This window comes from Ostrea edulis, chromosome 3 (genome assembly GCF_947568905.1).
Source record: "Ostrea edulis chromosome 3, xbOstEdul1.1, whole genome shotgun sequence".
Lineage (NCBI taxonomy): Eukaryota > Metazoa > Mollusca > Bivalvia > Ostreida > Ostreidae > Ostrea > Ostrea edulis.
This window is the reverse complement of record NC_079166.1, coordinates 88437965-88451501: the sequence shown is the minus strand read 5'-3', so window position 1 is coordinate 88451501 and position 13537 is coordinate 88437965.

The following is a 13537-nucleotide window of genomic DNA, read 5'->3' as shown; positions in this document are numbered from 1 at the left end:
TCCATATTATATACACTTTATATATTTACTCATTTAATCACCCTTATGTGACTTCACACGAGAATCAATCTACCTTAATTTATTTTTCCTCTTCAAACTTAATTTTCCTGCTTACCTAGTTTAGATTTATTTTAACTTGAAATTTCAACTTCGCCCCACGTCGTCATTTTCTTATGAATCTGTGTAACGCTCCATGTCAGAGAGGCCTTGAAGACCTTTTAACCGTTGTCCGTTTTAAATTTTGTTTTCGAACTTTACCATTGATCATTAATACGGACTGTTTTCAATGATTTGTCAAAATCAACAGAAATTTTCCGTTATTTGATGACGAGTTTATAATGGGACGAAAAGCGTGATCTGGATTTGGGAAGAAAATTTAAATATCCATTCAAATAACATCCAATTCAGTGTCACGGGTAATTTAATATAAATTCATATTTAAAAAGAAATTACAATTACACGTTCCGCCTCATTGGCTGAGATTAAATTCATGTCTTAATGTACATTAACAAAATACTCACAAAATCCATGTTTATAAACTCTCTATGACTGAGGGTATTTAAAAGTCATCTTCATGCAAACATGAATATATACAAACATTTACATACCTAACACATGTTTTCATAGACTCTACATCTACAAAACTAAATTTCCTCCACTCCTATAAATCCTTAATCAGCCCTATCACTATTATGAGTCACCTGACAAAAGTGCATGATTTTGTTTAATCAGTGCGGATCTAGAGGGGGTGGTACGGGGGTTGCAGCCCCCGCCCCTTTCCACCTCTTTTTGATTAAATATGTTTAACAAAAAAAGTATATTTTTGCCATTTTGGGGAACTTTAACCCCTCATTCTTCTTGGGTGAAAAAGTATAAACTTGAGTCGCAACACCCCCTCCCTTGAAAATTGTCTGGATGCGCCCCTGTAAGCAATCAATTGAACAAAATCTTCACAGATAACAAACACAAATAAATAACAACCACACAAACAATAAAAACAAACGAACAATAAGAATAGCCTTGATCGTCCAGAAGTTAGAAATGGCCAGAGCTTAGAAATGGTCAGAGGTTAGAAATTACCAAAAGGTTAGAAATGACCAAACGTTAGACATGTCTAGAAATGGCCAGACGTTAGATATGACCAAAGGTAAAAAAAATGCCCAGAATGGCCAGAGGTGGCCAAAATGTCCTGGGGTTTGAAATGGCCAGAAATGTCCAGAGGTTAGAAATGGTCAGATGTTAGAAATGACCAAAGGCTAGAAATGTCCAGAAATGGCCAGAGGTTAGATATATTTAGAAATGACCAGAGGTTAGAAATGTTCAGAGATGGCAAGAGGTGGCCAGAAGTTAGAAATGTCCAGAGGTTAGAAATGGTCAGATGTTAGAAATGACCAAAGAGTAGAAATGTCCAGAAATGGCCAGAAGTTAGAAATGGCCAGAGGTTAGAAATGGCCAGAAGTTAGAAATGGCCAGAGGTTAGAAATGACCAGAGGTTAGAAATGACCAAAGGTTAGAAATGTCTAGAAATGGCCAGAGGTTAGAAATGTTTAGAAATGACCAGAGGTTAGAAATGTCCAGAGATGAATTTTTCGGGAGGGACAAGGTTTGTCAGTGAAGACTGAGAAGTATAAATTTTCTCTAACAATACAATGCGGTACCTCCGGTAACTTAGCTGTATTCAACACAGGGTCACATTCAATGATCTACACACAATCCGCCGGTAACTTGAGTGTATTCAACACTGGGTCACATTCAATTGTCTACACACAATCCGCCGGTAAAATGGCTGTAATCAACACTGGGTCAGACATAATCCACCGGTAACTTGAGTGTATTCAACACTGGGTCACATTCATTTATCTACACACAATCCGCCGGTAACTTGGCTGTATTCAACACTGGGTCACATTCATTTATCTAAACACAATCCGCCGGTAACTTGGCTGCATTCAACACTGGGTCACATTCATTTATCTACACACAATCCGCCGGTAACTTGACTGTATTCAATACTGGGTCACATTCATTTATCTACACACAATCCGCCGGCAACTTGACTGTATTCAACACTGGGTCACATTCATTTATCTACACACAATCCGCCGGTAACTTGACTGTATTCAACACTGGGTCACATTCAATTTTCTGTACACGTCTACACACAATATTTCAGCTGTCGTTATATCTCTTGTCATGAAGTGATAGAAGTATAGCATGTACATTTGACAATACAGTCAGGGTCCAAGTGCGTATGTAACCGTCTCAATGTATCGAAAACACACACACAAATAAAAAGCCCACAAATGAAAACACTCATAAAGAAAATAAAAACACAAATTACCCCCCCCCCCAAAAAAAACCCAAAGTAGTGGTTGGGTTCTATCTCCATTCCAATTCTGAAGGATGATGTTTAAAAAATTATAAATACACAAGCATAAAGTATCCTCCCACTCTAGCATTCCCACATTTTTATTAAAATAATGATTTCAAAATATTTAGAATTTAATAATTATATAATAGATTAATAAATATTTACCAACAGAGTAAGTATTCAAACTTTTACCGTAAACTTGGGAAAAAAACAACCCCAAAAAACCTGGGAGCTGATGAAACTAAGATTCTAAAGTAACTCTGTACTTAATTAAACAGTAAAATACAATCACTGTCCGGTACACGTATGCTGGAGTGTTGTCTGTTCTTAGTGGAATTAGCGCTAATCTTGCTGATACAGCACCACAGCCAGTAACTCGCAACCGCCATCCAATCGCAGCACTGGAAACTCTGAGATGCTATTTGAGTTAAAGTTACATATATATGATGAAATGATGAATTATATGATGAAAATCTAATGATATCAATATATCAAACATGAGATATTTCATCCTGTAGCAGGTATTTCAGAAGAGATTATCGAACCACTGAAATTAGAAGGAACAAACTTAAACCCGTCACTGTAACAATATAGAATCTACACATAAAAAAAAATACTTTTGAACTGATACAGCTGGGATATTATATCAATTGACAACAGTGTCAAGCGAGACAACTCCTGTCAGTGGTTCTAAATTAATATTGCAGCGGGGCGGAAGGAGTAAAGTGGGGCGAAAGAAAACCCGGGGGGGGGGGGGGGGGGGGGTACAACAAGAAAGGTTTATATTTACAGCCGATACAACAAAATATAGTTTTCGATCGTAAACTGTTTAAATAGTCTTCGTAGTATACCGGTTATATTAACACGCTGGATTAGGCACATACATGTACAGAGTGTGACACCGTTTATCAAATTCAGAAGAATAACAATGGCACACAAAAATAAATAAATGAATAAAATAATAACATAATAGAAATAAAAAAAAAAGAAAGAAAGAAAAGAAGAAATTAAATAATGATGATAAATAAATATGAACAAAAAAACTAAAAGTAAGAACCGCCCATCGTATTATTTGGCAACCGAGGGGGCTTCCCCTTCCCGGCTCTACCTGCCTGTAAATCCATCAGTGTCTGTCAGGTAACATCCCAGACTGTACTCGTCAATGCTGGTACCGGACATCCATGACTGTCACACTAATGTCAATCGCTAAAATTTACAATACTATTGTTTTTCCTCATTTTAATTATTGTTGTACAGTATGGCAGGATACAAAGAACAAGACAAATATTGGTAGGCTTTTTAAATTACAAAAGAGGGCAGCAAGAATCATTTTACATATCAAAGTACCTCATTCAGTGTCAACTTCTTGCATGCTATCAAATTTGAGATGGATGCCTTTGATTGACTATTTTATTTATCGAAAAATTATTCTTATGTTTAAAGTTTTACATCATATGACTCCAGAGTATTTACATGTTTTTAAATTTGTGAATGAGGTAAACACAAGAAATACAAGACAGAGCTCTACAAATTTTAACTATGTTACAAGAGCCAAAACAGAATATTTTAGAAGATCTTTTATCATTTCAGCAACAATTTTATGGAACTCGTTACCAGATTTTATAAGAAAATGTACAACTACCACATCTTTTAAATCAGCCTATCTAAAACATTATTTTAACACTCAATGATACTCGTGTGTTTATTGTCTCTTTTCATTTAGTTCTTATCTGTATGTATATAAATTGTGATATTTCCATGCTTTGTGATATATTATGTTCTCGATATGTATATATGTTATAGACAGGACCACAATGTAAACTAGTTTATACAACTAATTGTGCAATCCTGTATAAATAAAGGATATTATTATTATTATAAAGTCGGAATGCCAGAGCAAGATTTTCCGAAATGTTCAACCTGTAGTAAATATGTTAATAATTACGGATGGTTTTTGAATGAAAAATACCCCATGTGTAAATATCAAGAAAAGAAAGCCGATTTCTAATAAATGTACTGTATAGAAAGCTGTGATCGCCAAAAGGTCATATTTACTGGTGAGTGAAAATATCGAGGAAAATGTATCATAGACTCTAGACAAAGAGAATAAATCTAATTTCTATGCATAAATCCATTGTATAGATCGCCACAATCGCTAAAAGTAACATACGACAGCAGTCAAAACACACAAGTAAACCAGATATTATCCAAGTTTCTTTTATCAATACGAAGAAACAAGAAATTGAAATCAGGGTCTACATTATCCACCTCTGTACGCTACCTGTCCTGAAATCATAAGATATTTTTCATCCATGAGTGTACATTGTGAGTGTGCCTCATACAAAATCTACTACTTAATCTGTCCTGTATTGACAACGTATTCTACATCCATGACTGTACCTGTGCCTGATTAACAACATCCGTGACTGTACCTGTCCTGTATACACAAGATATTCTACATCCATGACTGTACAAAACTAGGTACATATCCATGTATGATATAATATGATTTAGGTATTATAACAGTTAATCAGATGATTACAATGTAATGGTGGCAGTTTGAGTATTGCAGAAAAATTTCAAATAATATACTGCCTACCTGAACCTGGATGACTGTATGAATAATGTATAATGTAACAACTTTATCAGAGAGAAATTCACAGAGCATTCCTATAATGAAAGAATCTCATTCAGAATAGCTGAACAGATATCAAAGTCAAGCAGGAAGCATACAATTTTAAATTTAATGAGATAAACTCTAAAACTTGCAAGCAATGAGGGCAATGTTATCAATCAACAACAATGTCGGGCTTTTTTTCTGTGGACAAACTTCTCTGTTTTCTGAGCTGTAAACAAGATGAAAAATATTTAGTCTTCATGTAGCCACTATGAATACAATGTTGTTAACTTTCAAACAGTACTTGTTCAATTCACTCAGATAAGATGAATCGTTGATACAAGTGTAAACAGGTGCGAGACAATCAATATTAGATATAGAGATATAGTTATATTAGAGTTATAATCTGAAACAAATTGTAAAAAAAAAAAAATTGGCATAAGGTATAGTAATTGTAAACCTTTTACATATTTCGATTTCGATTAAATTCCTATGGTAATTTTGGAATTCTTACGGGAAAAATATAAATTCCTGCGGGAAAATAGAATTTCTATTTTCAGACAGGAAAATTGAATTTCCGGTAGGAATGATTCTAAAATTCCAATCGGAGAAAAATAAATCCCGTAATCTCAAATTCCTGCAGGAATTTAAAAATTCCCATGAAGATGTAAAGGTAAATAATTCACCTAGGTGCAGGTGTCCCCCTTGTTCCAAATATGTTTCATACTAAATTTGAAAAGAGTTGGAATGATAGTTATCAAGAAGTTAAAAATGTCTATTGTTCACACATTTAATAACTGACCATTTTGGTCCCACCCTGATACCAAAACCCCTACTCCTGGGATCATCAAATTTACAATTTTGGTAAAGGACTACCTGTTCTTTCTAAATATCTACATTCGTATTTACTTTCAATTTAGTATCAAAAGCACTAAAGAAAATGAGAGTGTTTTATACATAAACACTATATAACAAGTTTGGCCCTGCCCTGGGGTCAAAGCCCCTACCCCGGGGATCATGAAATTTACAATTTTGGTATAGGCTTTCCTGCTCTACATCACTATGCATCTAGTTTTTCTTACATGTGTGTGGTTCTTGAGAAGAAGATTTTTGAAAATTGGTCAATTTTGGGCAGTTTTTGCCCCGCCTCTAGGGCTCCAGGAGTGCTTGAGTCCTGCAATTTACAATTTATGTCCCCTATGTCCCAATGATGCTTCATACCAAATTTGAAAAGAATTGGAATGGTAGTTATTAAGAAGAAGTTAAAAATGTTCAATTGTTACAGACGACGACGGACGACAACCAATTGCAAGAGTAAACTCAGGTGACCTAATAAATACGGAAGCCGATAGGTGCCAAGGTACAGAATTAATATTCATTTAACTGGTGTATGTCTTTTTTTTTTTTATAGTTTAATCTAACTGTGAGAGAGAGAGAGAGAGAGAGAGAGAGAGAGAGAGAGAGAGAGAGAGAGAGAGAGAGAGAGAGAGGAGTTGAATAAATGAACTGACGGCCGGCGCTTGATTTAACTGGCGGCTGCCACATAAATTAATTGGCGGCCGCCAGATAATAAGTGGCGGCCGCCAGTTAAATTAAATAGCGGCCGTCAGTTAATTTATATGGTGGCCGCCAGATAATAAATGGCGGCTATGATTGGCCATCCTACCCACAATTATTTATTTACTCTACCAGTAAAATTAATTTTACTACCAGTAAAAATAATTTTACCACCAGTAAAAATAAAACACTGGTCAAAGCTACCCACAATTAATTATTTATACCAGTAGTAAAAATAATTTTACTGGTAGTAAATTTAATAAATATATATTTTAAAAAAATAGTGAAAGTATGTAAGTGTATCTGGAGAGGTTTAGATCTCAAACGTGTACTTGTACGGGTACTTGTATAATATTTACACGTACACGTACCCGGGTTTTTTTCTGTTGAGATTTTCATGACTTGTAGAATAAACGTGTACGAGGAATTCGCGCAGTTAATCATCATATGGATAAACATGTTACATGTTCAAAATACGTGTAAATGAAGCTAGAAATTCTGTATAATGTTTAAAAATAAAATTACCATTCATTAATCGGCTAGTTTTTATCGTAAGAGCTACAAGTTACAAGTTTGTACTTACGTGTAAATGCCTCTCCTCAAGTTATGAGGACGTGTAGAAACCTTGTCATCACCAAAAGTGATGACGTAATACGCGAGTAATTTCGGTGATTCCCCTTATACCAGTATACACGTACCCGTACACGTTTGAAATCTCAACCTCTCTATTATCTGTACTATTATCTTACCTTTACCTTTGTTACAATCGATTATCGTTACTTTTATTTTCTTTACTAAACTGTTCGAAAAGAACGGTAAATTCAAATGATATATACTATCTAGCATTTGAAATCAAGTTTAATTAATTTGAACGGAAAAGTAATCTTTTGGGTTGATTAAACAAAACAAAAACTGAATTTTAACTAAATTAATTATGTAAGCCAGAGCTTAGATATTTTATGATGTAAATGTAAGCTCAAATTTAGAAGAAAAAGCGAAGTAATTACAATGGTTACCTACAACCCAAAATATAAATGAGATCTAAATACTTTCAGATCTTTAATCAGCTTCTCATATTAAAATTTCAAATTGTGATTCATAATTCATCTTAGATGCATCCTGTGCTTGTCTTCTACATATTATAAAGATAAATTATTAAAGAGTGAGAATGAAAATGATACTTACCTCAAGAGATTGCCAAGCAGCGAAGACTAGGCTTGGTGATGTAGCTGGGCTAAGAATCGCAGGCACACTTTGCGACATCAAAGACAATGTCAATCTTCGAACATGTTAACAAGACGTCCTTTGAATTGATGCATTTTTATTTCACTGCGAGAGGCTGATAGCTTTTAGGTTTAACTATAATATATTGTAAACTGACAAAAACACCACGACACCAGTAAATGAATTGAAACAAATAGGCCTCAACATTAAACAAACAGTAGGCTAATATATTTCGGATTTTTTAATGTGCGTATGAATGAAGATGCAAATCTTACATCAATCTACAATACATTTAAACAATACAGTGAAACTTCTCCAAACCGGCCCCTCAGAAAACCGGTTCTCCCTGAATATCGGCCGATTTTCAAAGTCCCGGCAGAAACCTTAACATTTCCTTACAAGGAGAATCCCTTACAAAGAAAGTCTCACAAAACCGGCCACCCCTGAAAACCGGACATCGGCCACTTTTTAAAGTACAATTGTTAACAAACATGTGTAATTTACCCTTATAATACTGGCCACAATTTGAATACTAGAAAATTTTGGCCAGAGTGGTGATTAAGACTGGCCAGGTGTGAAAAATGACTGATCTACCGGCCAGGTGGGAAATTATCGACCGCAGGTGTGAAAAGCACAAGTGGCCTCTATAAGTTCTATAGTTTACCTGTGCTGTCCAGGGTGTTAATTGGTGCTTGGCTAATCCAAGTGACCCTTTCAAATTTCTGTACGAAATGTTATAAACAGATATGCACATATTGAATGAATACAATCAATACGCCATATTGTTGCACCATGGATATAAGCGGTAGTTAATTAATAACAAACCCATGACTGTTAATGATAATTTTCAATAGATAAATGATTTTTGGGGGGTTTCCATAGACTTAAAATTCCTAAGAAACATCAAAATTAAAATTACTGTACTTTTCAAAAACATCAAAACAAATTTGTTAACGATATAAGCAATGGACGTAAACAGAGTTTTTATAGGTAAGAGGAATTCCAATAAGAGGCCTCTGTGTTTTCTTTATGTATCCTGTTATAAATTTTTAGTTAAAATTAGATGATTGCAGCAAGACTATTTCTCGTAATAATTACCTGTAGGTACTAGTGGTCTAGTTTGATCTCCACCGATAATTGATCATAGATCCCCATATCAAAGTGAGCAGTACCTACCCTGTACCTACTCTGTACCTGTAATTGCAGCAATCAAATGGCGATGTGTTTGTTTTGTTTATTAAAACAGAAGTCGAAATTCTACAAAAATGCTGCTAGTCTACAGATTTCTATACATATATATCAAATGCAGTTTTATTTAAACGGAATGTTTTCCATTATTTATGCATGTCAATGTAAAAATGTTTATTCATATTTAATTAGTTTTAGTGCTATAAATTGAAAATAAACATGTTAGTAAATTATTTTGTTTTATTTCCAATAGTGAAATAATGGTCCTTGAACACCATATTGTATGGTTTGTGGTATGTCAATGAAATATCTAATACAAATTGAGCTGAAATATCTTTAAATGCTAAATTCTCAGTTTACCGGCCACCCCTCTAAACCGGTCGTTTTTTTCGGTCCGACAGCTGGCCGGTTTAGAGAAGTTTCACTGTATATTGATTGATTGTTTGATGTTTTCCGCCACACTCAACAATTTTTCAGTTATCTGGTGGAGCCCAGTTTTTATTGGTGGAAGAGAGAACCCAGATACAATGTACCTGGGAAGAGACCACCGACCTTCCGAAAGTAAACTGGAAAACTTTCTCACTTACCAGCGCGAGTGGGATTCGAACCCGCGCCAACGGAGGTGAGAGGCCGTGTGATTTGGAGTGTGTTCCTCTAACCACTCGGCCACGTAGGCCCCTTTTAAACAATATAAATCAACCAAATAATGGCAAATTCATAAACGGACATTAGGTCGTGAATTGGAGATTTATTTTTTTTTTTTTTTTTTCATTTCTCATGATTTTAGATAAACATCTCGCCGATCAGCAAGATAATTTTTTTTCTTTGATCATACCGTTACCATAAAAAGGAAATTTAAAATCTAAATTCAGTAGAATAGGATTTAACATGTCTTTAAAAAAATTGCGAAAAATAATACTCTGATGAAAAAATTTCTCAGGAAAATTTTGTTGTTTTTTGTTTGTTTTTGTTTTTAAAGTTCCATGCATATTTAACTCTATTTAAAGGAGTATTATCCATTATAGTCGTTTTCATTGTAAAATTGATATGTTGTAAATGAAATGAACCATGATTAAAACATCGACAGACGAATTACAGGCTGATTACACACTACTACTAATTTGATATAGCCACCTTTGATCATAGCGAAGAAAAAATAAGTCAGGAAGGTACAAAGGAATTGCCACTGGTAGGAACCGCGAGGGTTAGTAGCTTTTTTTGAGAAAATTTTATTGAAAAATGTTGTTCGTCAGATATAACAATCATCCAAATACTCACTTTTTTAACTTGGCCAACCCTTTATATTTCATTCTCCTTCATGTCACAACCTTTGATTACTTATCCGTTATTTTTTCTTGTCATACTTCAACCACCTACTTAACACCCCCCCCCTCAGAATATCCCTCCAAAATTCCTTCTAAAATTCTTGACAGGTACATATAGTTACATCATTGTTTCAAATAATCTTGGATGTTTAGTACCATACATGTATGCACGAAGGGTGGGGAAAGTAATAAACGTATAGAGTGCCTGATGCAGAGGACAGCTACAGTTATAAACGTCATCATATTTCTTTTCATCTTTTATTTATCAATTCTTTTGAGTGTCATTTAATCATTGAATTGTGAAGTGTAGATACATGTAGTATGATTGCACTAATAATTTACAATAGGTCTTTGTTTATTAACACAATAAAATGCACTATTCTATCCCAAAATGTTTTCAACTGTGTTTTGATACATTATTACACCTAATTCTTTAATATATCATGATCATCCATAATTCTTTTGATCCAAGATTATAAATTATTTCTTTTTTTTTTTAATCCGCCAACAAAGTTGCGGGGTATTATTATATTAGTTTACAGTTGGTCATACATGTAGGTCAAAGGTAAACGACAAATTTAAGTAAAATTAATAACGGTAACTTGGTTATGAGTAGACTCATTGATGTCCGTTTTGAACTGATGATTGTTAATGATTCTTAATGATTTTCACGGTCAAATTTCAAAGTTCAAGGACACTCTGAAAGATAAGAATTCAAATTTGCTGAATCATGGTACGTATACTTAATTTTACAGTAGCTCTTAGACTCAACAAGTTTAAGGTCAAAGTTCACAGGTCAAAATATCATCTTCAAATCACTAATTCTCTTTTTTGATTATTGCGTGTAAAGGTTTCTTTTTTTAATCAAGATTTTATATCACTGGTTTGATTAGTCTCAGAAATTAGTTTAAGGCTAAAATAACAACAACAAAAATGTTCTCCCGCATGTACTCATTATCATCACTTTGCAAAGTGATATTGCAAAATATGATGATGAAATACAGTCAATGTTTTTATGATTTTAATCTACATGTATTTTGAATGGATTAACTTACCATATTAAATCTCCCTTTAAAGAGTGAATTAAAAAAGTGCAGAACAATATATATATATACAATATAGAAATATAGCAATTTGGTAAACAAACTTCAAAGATACTGAAAGGAAATGATGATGGGTCTCTAGGGACTCGGAGTCAACATTTGATGCAGCAGCCTGAAGGGTTATCTTGTCTGTAATGTATTCTGTCAAATAAGACAGTGATTAATGAATAGAATTATCTGAAAGCAACTAGCAGCTCCTTAAAGTAGGATTTAAAAAACTAATTATCTTTATGTATTCACGAATGTCTATTTTAAATATTGTTCATTTAAGGTGCTGAGATTAGCAGTCATTTCATTTGCCTTGTGATTCCAACACATTTAACATGTCTTGGTTTTAGGGCTTGTGAAATATATAGGACTTAATGATAACAAAATAAACAAAATGAAAGCAAATACGATGAAGAAACATGCTAATTAGATAAAGGGCAATGAGAAATACTCTAACTGGTCTCTTGGGTTCAATTATCAACACTGGCTGCATGCAGCAGCTTGTAGGGTTAAATTGTCTGTAATATATTCTGTCAAATTACAGTTTAATCAATTTCATAAACATTCATTGATAGCTTTTTCTTAATTTTATTACCACTGTCCATTGCTGAAAAAGATATATAGATCTATAAGTTACTGTCGGTGGGTAAATAAATTGCCACGTTTGAGTTGCTTTTGTTAATATTTTTTAATATCATGTTTTCTTGTATCCTCCTTAGTATCGTTTTTTTTATGTTGGTCTGTTGATATTTGGAAAGAAGTCACTTTCTTCCAGATTTCCTGGGGAACCACCTTATCATAATGACACAGCCACAAGTGGACATACGTTACTTTCACTGATCATGGCTTGTCCAAATCATTAGAAGTTGTGTCATCATGATATTTAATATGATATTCGGATCCCGTTCCTGGTTTACTTCGACTCACCTTTGTAATTTAAATTTAGTCCAAACAAATTGATGGTCTGTTTGTTTAGTGTTCATACTGCGTACATGATTCGTTTAGTCAGTTTTGATGACTCGCTCTGGTAGGCAAAACATTGTTAAAATACATTATTGATTAAACCAGCTCCGTAGATGTTTATCTCCCTATACTACCAAAGTCCTCCCGACGTATGCGAGTAGTTCATGTGCATGGGACGTGAACTTGTAAATTAACTGTTTTCAGTTCAATCTTTCTTTTGAAAACATGAGATAATTAAGTAAACAATCAAGTAGAATTGTTAATTATTTTTATTTTGCTTTACTTTCACCACCCATTCACACCCATAGATGTAGAGTAATACTTGTTCAAATTCATTGTTTGAAGAGTACTTTTTTGAATTTCATATACAGTTGCATGCAGAAATTCATAGCTGTAAAAACAAGCTTTTCGATATTAACAATTTATCTGTCCCCCCCCCCACCTCCTTTATGAAATTTCGATATCCGCGCCTAAGTCCCAAGTATCAGAATTGCATTGAAAAGTATATTATATTCATAGAACAGAGTGAACAACCAAGGAATATGTTCAGAACCACATTTTCCCGGGAAAGGGCGAATGTTCCAATTTATACACGGCAGCTTTACTACCTTGGTCAATGTTACTTTTTGGCGATAATGGCATTCCATACAGGCGATTTATGCATAGAAATCAAATCAAATCCAAAAATAATACACGGGGGTATGTATCCATACAGTTTGTCATACATATTTACTACGTTGAACAATCCAGAAAATCTTGCTCTGACATTCCTACTTTGACATTAGTGTGCAGGTACAGTCATGGATGTCCGGTACACTGTACCAGCATTGACGAGTACAGTCTGGGATGTTAGCTGACAGACCCCACTCTGTAAATCACATACACACACGAGTCAAAACGACGAAAACTGTGAGCCCCCCCCCCCCCCTCCCTCTTTATACAAAGCCAACAACATCTCTCTCTAAAACAACATTATACCAATATGAGTGAAAGCAATTTATTTCTACTATTATCATCCAAACAATAATCCACTTTTAATTTCAGAACCCCGCCGTATATGAGTTATACAAATTAGCATTATTGATTGAGGTAGAGACACAGCGCTTTCCATTGAGATATTTCCCTGTCCAAAAGACCGATCTGATCGCCGCAGCCGTACCTACCTGCAACAGGTGTAATAAATTAGCGTGTCAGTTTCACT